This window comes from Panthera onca, chromosome C1 (genome assembly GCF_046562875.1).
Source record: "Panthera onca isolate mPanOnc1 chromosome C1, mPanOnc1 haplotype 2, whole genome shotgun sequence".
NCBI classification, from domain to species: domain Eukaryota; kingdom Metazoa; phylum Chordata; class Mammalia; order Carnivora; family Felidae; genus Panthera; species Panthera onca.
This window is the reverse complement of record NC_138346.1, coordinates 83,108,385-83,125,364: the sequence shown is the minus strand read 5'-3', so window position 1 is coordinate 83,125,364 and position 16,980 is coordinate 83,108,385. Positions and strand designations below refer to the sequence as shown.

The 16,980-nt window shown below is 41.0% G+C and overlaps 1 long non-coding RNA gene across 3 annotated transcripts in view; it reads right to left on the bottom strand.

The window, feature by feature from the left end:
- LOC132673643 (uncharacterized) overlaps window positions 1–16,563 on the bottom strand; it is a 78,990-nt gene extending 62,427 nt beyond the window's left edge. For 2 of the 3 annotated variants that reach the window (XR_009608143.1, XR_009608144.1), the window contains exon 1: window positions 16,312–16,563. This is a non-coding gene — a long non-coding RNA (uncharacterized LOC132673643). Of the gene's footprint in view, window positions 1–3,305; window positions 3,424–16,311 lie in introns of those variants that run through there. The other variant, XR_009608145.2, reaches the window with a different exon arrangement.
- Window positions 16,564–16,980: the final 417 nt, after the last annotated feature.

The following is a 16,980-nucleotide window of genomic DNA, read 5'->3' as shown; positions in this document are numbered from 1 at the left end:
GTAAAACTCTCAGTGGTGATACAGGAGCACTGTGGATGGCAATAATGGTCAAAAGTCCACTGAACCAAAGTTGTGGTTGTAGCAAAGGAAAAGGAGGTCATTTTGGAGCAAACACCATTCGTAAATTTGGGGACGGCTGAATTAAATTAGTAGGCTGCAAAGAAATTTATTTCTGGAGACAATTTTCAGGGCTGCTCTAGCAGACTTTGAAGACCAGGAATTAGAGATACTTTTAAAAACTGTTTGATCTATATATAGGGAAAAGAAGCTATATAAAGGAAAGGGAAGTAAAATACTCAGCTGGTTCTATGTGAAGCAGAGCAAAGTCTTTTCTAGTAATGTTTTGCATGTGGAGCTATGCTACAATTACTTTAAAATGACTAAGGTTAATAGTTGGAGCATCCAAACAATACTGCAAAAATTTAGAAGGCTATAAGTAAATAGTTATTAGGATATTTGGAAATAAATTTAGACAGGTGTACAAATCTTGATGATGACTTAAAAAAAAACAGTGCTGGCAAAAGAAAAAACTGTAGATAATAATAATCAAGATTTTAAATTTTCCTCTGGATTTAAGCCAAAAAAATCCACATCTAAATCTGACCTACAACTGTGGTCTTCACATGTCTATTTTAAGTGGGTAATATCTATCTTCTGTCTTAAGTTTTTATGATTACTTAAAGTATATAATCCTTTCTTGCTACTATCCCCAACTTCTTTCTTGCAAGGAGACAGACCATTTTCGGTACATAAAGGAAATTCCTCTGTGTCCCACCCCTCACATACACACACATCTTCTTTCCCTACAACAGCCCCTCCCAGCTATAAAGAAGAGGTTGGGCCTTGGGAATGGTAACTTTGCCCTGCCCTGACTACATATGTCCTCAGGAATCACAGTCCAAGTGAGTAAGGGGTTGAGTAATTCATTTACTCAGAATAGAGCTGTTAATTCACAGTCCTTGGTCATGAATTTTTCCCATCTCCAAGATGCAAAACATTCTACTCTGTCACCTCCATTAGACGAAATTCCAGCCCTGTTTCAAAGTTCCATTCAAGTTCCACTTCATCCACACATTTTCCCTGACCCCATCCAAACAACTTGAACACTTTCTTCTCTCTGAGCCACCTGGATCTCACAGTAAGGACACTTACTGCCAATAACAGAAATGTGGGGCAAACCTAACCACAGTGAATGCTCCTCAACTACAGACTGTGCTGGGTTTGATAGTGTCCATCCAGAACCTCAGAGTAGGACTTTAGTTAGAAATAGGGTTTTCCAGATATCATCAGTTAAGATGAGATCATAGTGGACTCAGGTGAGTCCTATTCCAATGACTGGTGTCTTCATAAGGAGAGAAACACATATATGCACAGAGGGGAGACTACATGAAAAAGTAGAGGCAGAGTTTCGTTGCCACAAGCAAACTAAGCCAAGGATTGCCAGAAACCATCAGAAGCTAGAAAAGGCAAGAATGGATTCTTTCCTACAGCCTTTGGAGAGAGCATGGCCCTGTCAACAACCTCCAGAACTATGAGAGAATAAATTTCTGTTGTTTTAAGCCACCCAGGTTTTGATTATTTGTTATAGCAGCTCTAGGAAACTAATACATAGACCACATCTTATACCTGTATTTCTTCAGATTTCACAGAGTTTGGGGTTTATTGCTGATAATAAATAATCAATGTTTGTTGACTAACAGGAAGGCCCTTTATGATGATTGTAAGAGTCAGGGAAGCTGGCCTGTGTGGCTATAACTGAGAGCTGGTCTTTTAGTGGAAACAATGGACCACCTCAAGATTGTTGCAAAGAACGAGAGTCCTGCTAGTGATTTCCCAGTGTCAAGGATAGATTCAAGTCCCAGGGATAGAGAAGAGCAGGGGTTTTTATGGATTTCTTACTAGGACAGAGGGGTTAGTATATCAAATATATTTTCTATTCAAAATCTCTTGAATAGAGAGATTTCTCTTACCTATATACTGTTTATTTAATTCTTTTCTTAAATGGGAGCTATAGGATTAATTTTTTTAATGTTTATTTATTTTAGAGAGAGAAAGAGAGACAGAGCATAAGTGGGGGAGGGGCAGAGAGAGGGGGGGACACAGAATCTGAAGCAGGCTCCAGGCTCTGAGCTGTCAGCACAGAGTCCGACCGGATTCAAACCCATGAACTGTGAGATCATGACCTGAGCCGAAGTCAGATGCTTGACCAACTGAGCCACCCAGGTGCCCGGGAGCTATAGAATTATGAGTAGAGGCAAAGATTCTCTTTAAGATAATTTTGCTCAGAGCCTTTGATATGCTAATATGATCATTAACTTCCACAAACATGTATAGTTTTCAAATTTCCCACATTTATTTGATCATGGATTACTTTGGGTTACAGAGTAATATTTTGAGTTATAGATTTTAGGAAACTCACCTAATTAATACCTTGCCTTGAGATTCTTTGGATGGAAAGTAACAGAAAAAAAAATGATTCAGTGTGGCTTAAATAATAAGAATTATTACTCATATAAGTTCTTCATTAAGTGTCTGCAGGGATAGTTAGTTCAGTGGATCAGAATTGTCATCAGGCCCCATGAATTTTGTCTCTCCCTTTTGCCTTTCTCAGCAAAGGTTGTGTGGTTCCCTTCCTGACTACAGTAGTACCAGCCATCATCACACCATATATGCCAACATCCTCCGGAAAAATCAAATACTATTTTCCCTCATGTGTCACTTTTAGTCAGAGAGGCAAATATTTCCCAGAAGCCCCCTGTCCAATTCCTGTTACATCTCATTGGTCAAAATTGTGTCACACTTCCATGCTTAATCCAACCACTGGCAAGGGGAATTGGGCCACCATGATTGGCTTAAATCACTCATGATCATGATTCATTCTCTAGGACTGGGAAGGGAGCCCCTCAGAATGAATGATTCACACTCCCGTGACAGTGCAGAAGAGGATAAAACATAACCATGGTTATGTTAGTATGGTAGAACTGTTGTTGGGCCCCACAACAGCCATCCACCCCTTCTTCCATACCAACAGAACCACCATTTTGTGCAGAACAGTGATGTGCTCAATTTCCACCATTTGAATCATGATTAGCTAAGCCATTGTTAGTGATCCCATTCATTTTTGCCTAATACTGGCTTTCTCATACTTATACTATAGGTGGTATAGGACATGTTTCTGGTCAACAAGATATGAGTGAACATCTTGTGGATATATTTAATATATCTATATATCTATAGGTATCTATATATCTATCAATCTATCTACACACAGAGAGAGCCTGAAACAGAGACAAAAAGGGAATTACCTTAAGCCACTTCTTCTTCCACCTACCCCAGCCCCCACTCCTCCTTTCTGTCTGTGAACATGGCTATGTTGTCAGGAGTTGTGGTAGCCTTCTTATGGCCCTGAGATAACCAGCACAAGAGCCAAATACCAACACATTGAGAATGACTGGACAGGAGATTGAAAGAGCTTGGTTTGTTGATGTCATCAATGAGTCACAGAATCCACCATGAATGTTCATCCTCTGAAGACTCTTTATATAACACCTATTCACATCAGGCTAAATATCCCAGAATACAGAAAACAAGACTCCAGAACAACCGAATCCTAGAGTGAAGATACTGTTACAGAATCCCCTAATCCCCACCCATCCAGAAAAAAAAAGGAGGGAGGGGAGAAATACTGGTTTGGGGAGTAGTATGTCAAAGGCAGCCAGAAAAGTACCTACAGCACAAGGTTTTCCTAGAGCTTCTGCTCACTCTGCACCATTTGGAAGTGCATGAGGGAGGCAGTCTCAGAGATTCCCCATGTTGTATGGAGGGGGCACACAGAATTGGGAGGAGTGCTTCTCTGCTGTGAAGAAAGGAGTTGGAGCCTCAGGGAGATAATGGGGTAAAGAGGTGAATGTTTCTCTTAGTGATTCCCATGATAATCATTTTAACCAGATTTTGTCTGCACAAATCTATGAAGTGAAAAGATGTGGCCCAACCAGGATCATCGGCACTGGTTCTGTATCACCCACCTACCTGACCTCCAGGGTGGTCCTGGCAGCAAACCATTCTTTGGGGTACCTCCCTTCACTCCCTTTTCCTAAACTCCCTCCAAATCTCCTACCCCTTTGTGACCACAGTTCAGTAAAGTACGGGCAAAGCACAGAACTTCAAAAGTATGCTTGGAAAGGAGAACTGAAAATGTCAGTAATGAAATGACAGGTGCTGGCAGGGCAGACACACGCTTCGCGCTGTACCAGTAGCAAAGAGGAACGTAGCGAGCACACAGGATCAGCCTGCTTGCTTTACTCAGATTCTGACCATACCTGCATTCTAACCAGTTATACACAAACAACACATTATGCCTCATTGTGCACTTTCATCCTGTGTCATGAAAGTTTAAAATACTTTCATTTATTTGTGTATTACATTATTCCAAGAAATACACATATGATTCATGGCTTCTGAAATTTTTAAATCTGAATCCAGGTCAAATGAAGGAGGAGGAGGAGGAGAAGGAGGAGTCGTCAGAAATGGAAGATGAAAACAAGAAAAATAAACAACTTCTCTAACTAGAGTTCTCCCTATAGATTTCCTCATTCCACACCCTTCCCTATTCAGGCAGGAAACAGAGAAGTGAGTCTTACGCCAGCATGAAAATCCATATTTCTACAATTCTTTTCCAGTGTTTTTCTCAAGGGACTCATTGTTCTAATTTCAACACCAATCTGTCAAAGTGAAAGGTGGGAGAGTTTTAATCATAAATTATTTGCATGGAAGTACATCAAGAATTTGCCACAAAAATATATATTCCTTAAAATACATAAAATATTGTTTCTCACACTTTCTAGTTCTTTGATTGCATATCAGCAATATCTCTTAGGCTCATAACAGACCCATGGACTTAAGAAGGTTTCTCAAGCAACCATGTCATCCTGCACTGGGCTTTTCAACTAGGAAATAAACAAGACTGACAAATATTCAGCCAAAAATACCATCCAGAATCACAGTTTTTCTGATAAAGGTTTTCTGATAAAGGTTGTTTTCTAACAAAGGTTTTCTGATAAAGTTTCTGTTTTATGTAATCACTGAAGATCTTGTGGGTACAGATCAGTTCCCCCACATCCTCAAAGAAGGGTGCAGGCACGGGGAGGTGGGAAGGAAGTTCCCCAGTTCTAAGGCTTCAGGCACTTCATCTACCTCTGTCTTGCAGAACTCCCTTCCCAACTTCCTGCTTCTCACTGATTTTCCATCCTGCATTCTTCAGCCATTGATCTCCATCTCCACTCAGTTCCTAGAAATGGAAATTTCAATTTGGACTGAACTTCAGATCCTTATCTGAATAGGCTTTTGGAGCTCCCTTGACTCTACTTCAGGTGACTAGAGAGGCAATCCCACCTACCCAATGCCCCCACCTCCCACGGTCCTGCTAGCCTAGGTCAAGCTCCTTGAACCTAGAAGGGAATCAAAAATTAGCAAAAATGAGTTCTGTCAGCTCTTCCTTGAAAGGTAAGCAAAAGGAAACAAATGGAGACTGAACATAAATTTTGCTTTGATATATGATCACCAGATCTAATTTGGAAAAATCCTATGTTTTACCTGGAAATAGCACTGTCCTAGGAGTTAAAGACCTCTAAATAGCCTGATCAAACTAGCTTAATCTTCTAAAGTCTATGATCAAAAGATTTGGATCATTCAGTCCCTGAAGTCCCTTTGAGATCTAAAATTCCACAGTTGGATAAAATGAGCGGATCAGAAAGCACAGGTGTATAAATTTCCTAGTAATAAATGTTCCTGAAACAACACAAGAAGCTAGGGGAGCCTTTGAGGAAGCATCAAGCAAGCAAAACTCGGGATAGCTAAGTTCTCTTCTATTTTTCCATTTCTCTTGAAGAGAAGGCAACAAAGATTTGGCTTTACACAGGCTGATTAACAACCCAGGAGAAAATCAAAGGTACTTATTTACAGGATTCCTAACCCCAGCCATTTCCCCAGTTCAGTGAATGTTAAATCGTGATGAGGAAGGTAGATTTGCAGTCTTGTAATCTGATTTTTTTTTAAAGTTCCAGAGGCTTTGGTTCAAAAAGAACATATTACCAATTTGCATCCCATTTGGAATGTCTAAATCTTAAGTTTTAAAAGGCCCAAACTTAAAGTATGTACAATAAAATAAACAACAATCCCCTGGGCTCTACTCAAATACAGCACAGAATACATATTTTGTCTTAATCACATTCTCAGTAGGAAAAGAAGTACAACAAACATACAAATGTCTGGATTTATCCTGCTAAAGTAAGGAGGACATCCAGAAAATAAGACTTGTCCTTGACAAATTCTATCTTCCATTCCCCTGACTTACACATCAAATTTCTGCTTCTCTCCAACTAGTTCTCATTTCCCAGAAGTCTTATTCTTAGCTGACTGTCAGCTAGTCTCTACAGATAATGGCTTTTAGCTGATATTGGTTTAAGGTGTTTCTTTTCCCAGTTGTATTTGCATATATAAGTGAAAGCTTTAAAATCATCAGCCTTAGGTCTTGGGAACTAATTATAATATGGTGGGGAGAGTAGAATGGAATTTAGGAAAGTGTTTTAGTGAAAAATTCTCAATTGACCCACTCCCCCAGTCAAAGCCCAAGGGAGAATTACAAGGAAATATCAAGACACATGCCAGAAACTGTCACCTGCTAGACTTTCAGATTTGTTTTAGTTGCAAGTGACAAAAACACAGTTCAAATCAACTCGAGTAAATATGGGACTTCACTGGTTCATGGTATCCAAGAAAGAACAGTCAGACATGGGAAGAGCAGAGATACTGCTGAATCTCTGAAATTACCAGAATTGGGGAATCAGGTGCACACTGGATTTTCCTCTGTTCTTCACTCTTACCTCTCTGCCTATCTACTATATCCTCTCCCCCTGCAGAATGATTTCCTTCAGATGAGAGGATACATGACCTTTGAGGGTTGCTAAGTTTTACATCTTACAGATTTAACCCCTAGAAAGAGGCTGCCCTCAAGCTCTCTCTGGACACCAGTCCACCCAAGGAAAAGACTCATTAGCCCTGTCTGAATCAGCTTTGGACCATCATCTGGGTCCAGAGGGAGGGCTGCTGGGATTGGTCCACTTTCCGTGGTGGATCTGTCAGGTAGGGCCTGGGAACAGAGACGTGAAGGGATACTCGGGTGTTTATTCCTATATTAACTATGAGGATGGAAGGAAGGGGGGCATTTTGTAGTAAAGGGATCCGGGCAGACACTCCCACATGCCAGATGTCCTCTACAGCTGGGCACAACACAGTGCTGCTCAAAGCCCCAGTGTCTCACACTGGCAAAAAGTTCCTTCTATACGGAACACCACATGGTTTTAGCTCACTGGGGGCTATAAAGAACATAGCCTCCTTAGGTTAAACTGTTGTAATATAGAGGCAGAAGCAAGATAATATCTAAAGGACACCCAAACAGGAGAAAGGGATTTGATAGATACTATACATTATACCAATATCTACTTGTCCACACTTACCAATCTCTGGGAATTCCCAGAAATAATTGAGGGTGGGATCAGTGGGTACTTTGCTGGAGACTGGAGTTTCTGCAATAGTAGTTAGATGCTAGGGTTAGCAAAATAGGAATTAAAGCTGTTAGTGTAGAACATAGGGGATGGGGCTAAGAGCCGGGGCTTTGGAGGTACACTGCCTGGGTTCAAATTCTTGCTCCACTGCTGCCTAACTGTGGGATCTTGGGAAAGTGGCTAGTGACTCTGTGCCTCAGGTTTCTCATCTGTAAAATGGGAATGATAATAGTACATAACTCAAATGGTTGTTTTAAGGATTAATTTATGTGAAAGCACTTTAAAATTTTATTTCCCAAAAGGGTATAGACAAAGACCTTTTGGAAACTAAAATATCTCCAAATCCAAAGAATAAGTCTCCAGTAGTAAAATTACAGAAATGAATAGAACATTTCAGGGCAGAGAGTTATGACTAATACCTCAGTCCCCACTATACAGACACCTGCTCACCATGATTTTGGGTTCACTGTGCCAGGCGAGAAGCACGTATTTCTCACTCTTACTCTCCTCTTACCAACATCTCTAAGGATCTAATCTCAAGTAGCTTTTTGGATGGCTTAGGAATTCTTAGGCCTAGGCCTTGAAGACCACTCTCTCAAAGTTTGTGCCCCATCTCCACTGATTTTAGTCTCTAAAACCTGAAACTTCAGAGTCTCTAAGAATCATTAGGGAGAGGTGGGGGGAGGAAGGGGAAATATGCTGTGAAAGGACCGAGGAATATCTCACAAAGGCTCACCGAAGGAGAGAGGAAATAAAAGAGTGTACATCTGTGCAGCCTGGTGCGGTGGTCCAGGCTATATCGGATACAGATGATAACACCCAGCCGCCCTCCGGGACGAGGTCAAGGCAAACAGATCCATCCTTTGCCAGCTGCCATGGCTCTGAAGTAATAGGGAGGCAGAAGACTAGCAGGTTAATCCAGGGCACCTAAGATCAAAGAGCAGCACCTCCAGGTCAGCTGTGCTCCTCCTTCCTGGAGTCAGGGAAATGTCAGCTCAGACACGAAATGGAAAAGTGGACTGACTTCTTGGAACTGTTGACTAAAGATAACCATTGATTGTGAGTGCAGTGAGTGTTTTTCTTTCTCTCTCTTAAAAGGAAGTTGCTAAACTTGTTACTGGAAAGAGTCAGATTCCTTAGATTGTTCCATATGCCCAAATCTGACAGTTACACTGGCACACTTTGATTCCCCATTTCAAAAACGTGTGTGGAGACACAACTGAGCGACTTCCATGTCACATCCTGTTCTCTCAATCCAGCTTTTGACATTTGCAGAGTACTCTTCCAAGGGAATAAACTAAGCGCAGATAGAACTCAGTCTTTTCCCTTTAAGCCATCTCTTCCTTTAACATATTCTTCATCAAAGATGCACTAGAAAACACTGTCTAGTGCGTAGAGAAGGTGTAATTTTTCAGTTTCTCACTGAGACGCAGGTTGGCAAATAGGTTAATTTTAACTTCACAGATTGCAAGGTGTGTGAATAGAACAGCTATATCAAGAACAAAATAGAGCTGAGAAGAAGAGCTGCTCTGAACCACCAAGCTATTTCATCCCTAAGGTCAGAAAGGGCATTGAGGGCTAGTGCGTTAACCACTAAAACAGCACCAGGTTGAGGAATTTCAACAATATGTGCCCCTTTGCTTCTTATCAGGAATAGAGATGGGTGTGGCACGTGAAGGGAAGAAAGGGGTGTCCAAATTTTTCCTGGATAGTAATTGTAACTAACACTGATTAAGTGCTTGCTGCATGCCAGGCACCAGACTAGGAATGTAATAAATACACAGGATCTCGTTTACTCCTTACCACAGCTCTTTGAGAAAGGGACGACTTCAGTCTCCTTTTGCAGATGGGGGAGCTAGGACTCGGAGAAATTAAATCATTGCTTGAAATCACATTGCTGACATGTGGTGACGGTGAGATTTGCACCAAGGTCTGTCTGGGTTCAGAGCCCACACCCCATTTCTCTATCCTGGCTTGTGCCATGAGCCCAGTGATAAGAAAAGATCATTTGCTCTCAATCCTCAGTTGCCCGGGGCCTCTTACACAGTTTATGGATTACCCAGCCTTACCATTGTCTTCACAGCACCCATTTGTTAGACCCTCTGTTAGAGGAACAAGCCCACGGGGGCCGAGGGCAGGGGAAAGAGGAAACACCAAGTGATTGATTTGATGCACCTGGTACCAAACCCAAGGAGGAAGTCATTAAAACCAATGGGTAGAGTGAGATTTAGGGATTATCTGCATGTTTCAGTTATCACAGTATTCACTGTTCTTCATAAGCCTGCACAATCAAGTTGGCTCCAAAGCAGTTTTGTTTGCTTTGCCCTTTTACCCACCTAATCAGCCTAGGCAAAGACTTCACCTCTGATTTTAGGCGAGCAAAGTCATTCTATTTGGAATTTAACTGGCTCTGCGAGTCAGACAGCAGCAAGGGCCCGCCCTTAGATCAAATACAATTTAAGGCCAGTAATGAACAAGGTCATTAAGTTATTTTAAGGTCTCTTACTCCCATTGCCTATCCAACCAGGGTGTGTTTATTCATTTTCAAATGCCAGAAAAGTCCAAAGGAGGGTATTATGTTCATCTTGATAATGAGTGGATCTTAGAGGGCGTAGCTGCAGTACACGTGAGTTAGGTTCACAGTTATGTCATTCCCTGGGTAGAGACCCTCGTCTCAATGACAGAAAGTACACACACGCACACACGTACACACACAAATACATACTCAAACAAACATTTTCAGTGATAATGTATTGAATTAAGTAAAGCTTTGTTAAGCACTCTGTTAAAAAACTGAGTATGAGCCTTAGGATATTAAAAGACTGCCTTGGGGAATGAAGGCAGAATGCTGTTCCTGTTTGATCTGGGGACACAACACACAGAGCTGGGGCTGCATGGAGTATGAAGTTCTGTAACTTTGTATGTTAAATAAACATTTCCCTTGGATGAAGTCACAGTTATCTGAATGCTTTGGAAAGAGAGCTCCCTTTTAAATCTTTTCGACAAAATCCATCTCTTAAATGAAATACATCTATTCCAACAGGTCCCAATAGCCACTGAGTGATACACAGACACTGGCAGAGACGACCAACTCCTCACTAACACCCATGTTCTCTATTTCTTCCTGGGTGCTCCAATAGACTGTATTTCTCACCCTCCTCGGCAGTTAGATATGGCCATGTAGTCAGTGAAATGTGGGCAGAGGTGATGCGTGCCCATCTTCCGGCCTGGCCCCCGAGAAACTTCCATGCATGCTCCTCTATGTCCTTTTCCCTACCAGCTGTGCACTTGGAAGCCACATGTCAAAGATGGAGCAGACTCCATTGGCCCAAGCCCCTACATGACTTCATGAAAGAGGGGCACCCTTCTGACCTGCTCACTTACCCAGTATCATCATATGAATAAGAAATATACTTCCATGTCTTAGTCATTACATATTTTGGGGTCTGTTCTTATGGCCGTCAGCCTAGCCTACCTAATACAGACACATTTTTCAGGCAAAAATAAGCTCCAAATGTGTTAAAATCATTTCAGTTTTGACTGACCTCCTGGGTATTACTCAGCAGAAGCATTAACCACCTATAGATAAGTTCCCTTATTTACCTAGAAGCCCATCTACATAGATTAGCTTGACTGCGAATCAACGTCTACAAATCAGAACATCCGCCCTTGAGAGTTTTCATTTAAGACTCATTTTGAAACAACTGTTGGTTTTCTTTCAGGGAACCTTGACACATGCAAAGTACCCTCCTTAATTCACAGGCCAAGAGTTTCTAATGATGCCTCCCTTTCAGCTATCTGGAAAATGAACACCTATGTCTTTGAAGTGGCCCCCAGGACCCTCACAAGTGAATTTCTGTGATGCTATATAGTAATTGTTTGAATAAGATTTTTTTATTTACACAAATTGTGCATCAATACCCATCTCAACTGAAGACATAAAAAGATATTCAGTGTTTTGAACAATGCAAGGACCATGTCGAAAACAATGTGCATATAACCAATGTAAGGTAGATGCTGTTTCTTCAACATTCCATGCAATTACTCTGAAGTATATTTTAAATGGTTTAAAATTTTTTTTTCAAATAATTTTTAAAATCTGCATAAATAGCATGCTTAAATTATCTGTTAAAGTATGCAAATTACTTTTTTTACGTACTAGAATATCCCCCTCTTCCTCATTCCTCCCTCCCCATTACTGAAAAACAAGTCTTTTGAGGAAGCTACTTGATTTCTTAGTTTCTGACCTCACAGATTCCTGGAACAGAAAATCGGAACAGGGACCTGAACAGAAGCCAGTCCTAGAAATTAGGGAGGGAGATTAGGAGGAAGATAGAAGAGAAGATATAAGGGGAAGGAAAGATTATCTTAGCTTAACAACAAGGGGAAGCAAGTGCCATGCTCAACAACCAGGGATCATGGGGTTGGAAGGAGCAGCTGACGGTGTCCCACAGTTAGCTGTGCAGTGACTGAAGGGAGAAAGAGTCAGTGAACAAGCCCCTCATGGGCTGCTTGAAGCAGTTCAATACTGAGACCAGAAGAGTAAGGTTTTGTTGAAGTGTGAATTCTAAATTCCCTTACTTTTTATTTTTTTAGAGTACATTTACTTTTTATTTTTTAGAATATGTTTACTTTAATTTTTCTTAATTTTTTATTTAGAAAGAGAGAGCAGTCACAAGCAGGGACTCAGGCACAGGGAGAGAGAGAGAGAGAAAGAATCTTAAGCAGGTTCCGTGCTCAGCACAGAACCAGATGCAAGGCTCAATATCACGACCCTGGGATCACAGCCTGGGCCGAAATCAAGAGTCAGATTCTCAACGAACTGAGCCATCCAGGCACCCCAAGAGTACATCTACTTTAAATGCTCAAATCACATTAGTATTTCCTACAAACGAAGTTCTCAGCCTCCTTGCCCAAACCCTGCAAAGTACTCCCCCGACATTTTTGGTGGAGCCTCCAAAGAGTGAGTCCTATGTGCTTAAAAGCAACTGTCCACTAGTCACCAATTGATGTCTTCTATGGTTAATGTCCACTACCCTCCTTGAAGAAGCCTCTTGATTGCCACTGGTAACACAGCTCTTAAGAGATCACCAAATAGCTCCGGGGTGGGAGGCTGGGGGCACTGATGGCTCTAGTAAAATGAAAAAGCCAAAACTTGGGGCTGGATATCCATCTGCCTTCTCATCCAAATGCAGTCCATGTTAATCACTGGCCAAATTAAGTAACCATTTGGTGATATGTTCTCTCCACACTTCAGTTCTTCCTCTGTTTCCTCTAATCTTGACTTCTTTATAAACATGTCTTGAAGGCAAAAGGAATCTGATCTCAAAATGGATTCCTGTTTTGGTTTTTGAGGTCTGCCAGTAATTTGTACCATCTAAGGACATCAGAAGCAGCTATTTTGACCATAACCAGATGGCTGCAGCTTCCCAAATTATCTGTATCTTCAGTGTAACATTTTTTCCCATTTGTTTTATGGAACTTTTTGTGAGTCTATTGGTATCTTTTATTTCAGCAATGAAAATTCCCCCAAGGAACATCTTTTCAGCCTCCCTCTCAGCTTTTTCCTAATAGTTGTAAATTGTGAGGCTAAAATATGAATTGAATAATCTGTTCAACTTTATAATGCTGCAAAGAAACATTCATAACTTCCCGGTAGGCCATGCAAATTTATATAGAAAAATTAGTCTGTATCCAAGGCTTAATGTCTCAGTCATCACCCTCTAGCTCCTCCAAAAACCGGACTCAACTCAAAAAAAAAAAAAAAAAAGAAAATTTGAAAAAATAATATAAACTTTGTGTGCATAAAGTTTTATATATTATGTAAGAGATGTGTGCATGTGCATGTGCGTGTGCATGTGTGCGTGTGTATGTGTAAAACTTTAGGGAAATAAGGTCTAATGGGAACTAAGACAAAAGTCTAAATTTCAACCAAAGTTGGGAAGATGAAAAGAAGACCCTAAACTCTGGCAATTGCATTTTATTTGGAGTTATTAATAAGAATGAGTTTGACTAGGAAAGGATTCAAATGGAAGCAATGGAAAAGCTGTAATGACCATCACTGAACTGAAACTATGGGATTGTGCAATCTCTGTCTCTCTCTCTCTCTCCTTCTTTCTTAGAGATATGCTCCTCTTTATAAAGGCAGCAAGCTTGATCCCCATCTTTTCCTCACACGGGGCAAGGTTGGGAGATGAGGACTGAGAAGTCCATGCAAGACCAACAGAACTATCTTTCGTACACATTCCAGTCCTTCAACCACACCTTTGTGCAGGCTGGTGTTACTCTGGCAGCACAGTGATAAATAATGCCCTTTTCAACATAGTCTGCCCTGGTAAAGGCTTCAGCTGTCAGTTAAGGAGGGAACTGGCTCCTCAGGGAAGAAAAGGGAAGATGGCTGTGAAGTAGGGTGGAGAACTGTGACTGCAGGATGTTATGCACAAGCAGAGAGGGTTGGAGTGTCAGTCTGCATTTTTCTGCACCTGATTTACATTTCCTATAGTAGTCCTTACATATGTGGGGAAAGATCACCAACTTGGATTAAGAGACTGATCTGAGGAGTGGCTCAAGGTCATTCCTTTAACCTTTCTGTACGCTCATTTTTTCCTAACCACAAATTAAGAACAATTCCTTATGATTTTTCCAGGGCAACGATGAGAGTTTGAGATGCTAATGTGCTTGCCATTTGATTGTGCTGAGGTTAAAAGAAAAAACTAAACTAAAATCTTTGTGTTTTAACCTGATACAAGTTGGTTATGTCACAAGGTCTGTGGCAGACCTGGGCCACTCTCCAGGGGAGATGTTCTCCAAGTCTCCAGGTAACATCTCTGATGCTTAGTTAGATCCTGGACTCTACCATCTCTACACAAGTCTCCCTCCATGATGGAAGGCAGGAGAAAAGAGACTGGAGAGATTTGTGGCATCACCACTGACAACCTGTTGGCCAGAATTTGTCGTATGACCTCTCCCAATGTGAGGGGGAGGCAAGGAAGATACAGTTTTCCCATGTACCCAAAAGAATTCAGTGAGAACTGAAAGTCTCTTCTGCTGAGTTATGTAAGGATATACATGGATTATACATAAAACATATAAAATATTTTAGAAACCATAGACAACAGTGCGGTGAATTATCAATAAGCTCCTAAGTACCTAGGAAACAGAACCTTTGTGCCCAAGACTCAGCCATATGCTAGGACTGCTGAAGATAATTCTTGTAGTTCCCTCTCTCAAGGAGCTTTCACTCTTGTTGGAGAGACAAGATATGCTTCAAAGAAATGCAGCTAAATAATGTGGAAATAGTTCTGTTTTAGGAGTCAGAATACTTAGATTCTACTACCAACTCTGTCACTTACTAATTGCATCACCTTGGACAAGTACCTTAATCATGCTCGGGTTCCTCATCTGAAAACTGCACATAAGAGCATCTACTGCATCTATCATACAGGGCTGTGGTGAGGACCAGTTGAGATAACCAATGTGCCTGAGACCTGTTAATGATGTGTTTGTTCTCCACATACAAGTTATGACTAGAGACCAACACAAAGTATAACAATAGTACTTGAACTTGATCCATTTATTGAGCACCTCTTCTTTTATAGACTTTACATAGGATTTCTCATCTTGGAGTTTGGCTGTGGATTTAAACAGTAAGAGAGAAAGGAAAGAAGCTCAATTCCATGCGTGGCAAGTGGTTTGAAACAGATGGAGGGGCTGGATTTGTGAATAAGGCCTGGTGTTAAAGGCAAAAAGAGATGAAAAGTTTCTAGAGATTTGTGGTTGTGCAACAATGTGAATATATTTAACACTCCTGAATTGTACACCTAAAAATGCTTACGATGGCAAATTTTGTGTTATGTGTATTTTACCACAACTGAAAATTTAAAAACAAAAACAAACGAGACAAAACAAAAAGGCGAAAAGCAAGTGGATGTGAATAGCACAAATGGTTTCTGAGAACCTGAGTAGTTGTAGGGAAACGGCCCATTGATGAAGAAATATTAAAGGCAGGCTGACAAAAGTGGCCTAGATCCAAGTGTTAGTAGGAAATCATGATAGGTTCTTGAATAGGAAAGTGACATGACAAAAATATTGTTTAACAAGATTAATTGGGCACAATATTCATGAATGTTTATATCTAGAGAGAGGCTGGGAGCATGGGCCACATGTGATGGTTTGTTGAACCTAGGGAAACATATCTAGAGCCTAAGCGAGGGCATGGAGAGGAAGAAAATTCGGCTGTGAAGACAAAAATCAACATATTGTGCCACCCGATTAGATGAGGAGGATAATGGGAAGAGGAGAGTCAAATGACCCTAAGTTTGAATGTGGAAGGAAGCAAAAATGACTTTGTACCTTCTACATGCCATCGTATAAGGAGAGCCACCTTAAATACTTGGTATAACAGAAAATTTGTGATTACTTGATAATACAATGAGAGCTATAGACAAAATGCTCATTTTAATCTATTTGAAGAGGTCACATGAGTGCTTTCTCTTGCAGAATTAAACTGAGGCTTGAGAAGTATGTGTCATACCTCTGTCCCATCCCCCTTGATGGCCATCTTCGCATTACCTCTGAACAACTCCATGGTCCTCAGCATAACACTCAAGGCCTCAGATAGTCTGACCATACTGTACTCTTTTGAACCTTTAACTCACTAACTAACCTTTAACTCACTAACTCATACGCCCTTATGCTTCCTGCACGAGATTGCTTAAGGCTTCTGCAAGCAGGCCATGTAGTCTCTTACCTCCATGCCTTTGCTTCTTCAGCTCCCTCTGTATGAAATGCTCTTGCCTTCTTCTTTGTGAAGGAATTTGCTATGCTCTGCTCTATGCCCCAGTATAACTTTGTTCTTCTAGCATGTAATTTGATTTATTCAAGTTGGGATTAAGACTAACTGAATACACATCCTTCTGTCTCTAGGCTGACAGCTTCATCCAGATTTGTCTGGCACCATTCCATTTTAAAACTGACAGAACCATGTCCCAGGAAATTCATCAGTCTCAGGCAAACTATGATGTCTGGTCACCCTACACTGTCTTTGTTGCATCACAAACCAAAGGAAAGAGATCATCTGCGCTATTGCTATAAGCATCTTATTTGTATTGTCTCAGTCATCACAGCCACCAAAGATGTTATCATTCCCTTTTACAGGTGAGGAGATTGAGGCTCAGAGAAGGTAAGTAGCATGTTTGAGAAATGGCAATGCAGGACTCCAACCCAAGACGTCTGATTTCATCCAGTGGAGAGTCAGATATCAAAAGGGGTGGAGCAGGAGGCTGACAAATGTTTCCCCATGTTTGTCCCTTATCCAAACCCTGCTTTTCTTAATAGAGAACTATTGATTCTACATTCCAGATACGACAATGACTAGTTAATAAGTGCTCAATAAATGTTCATTGAATTGAGGTTAACT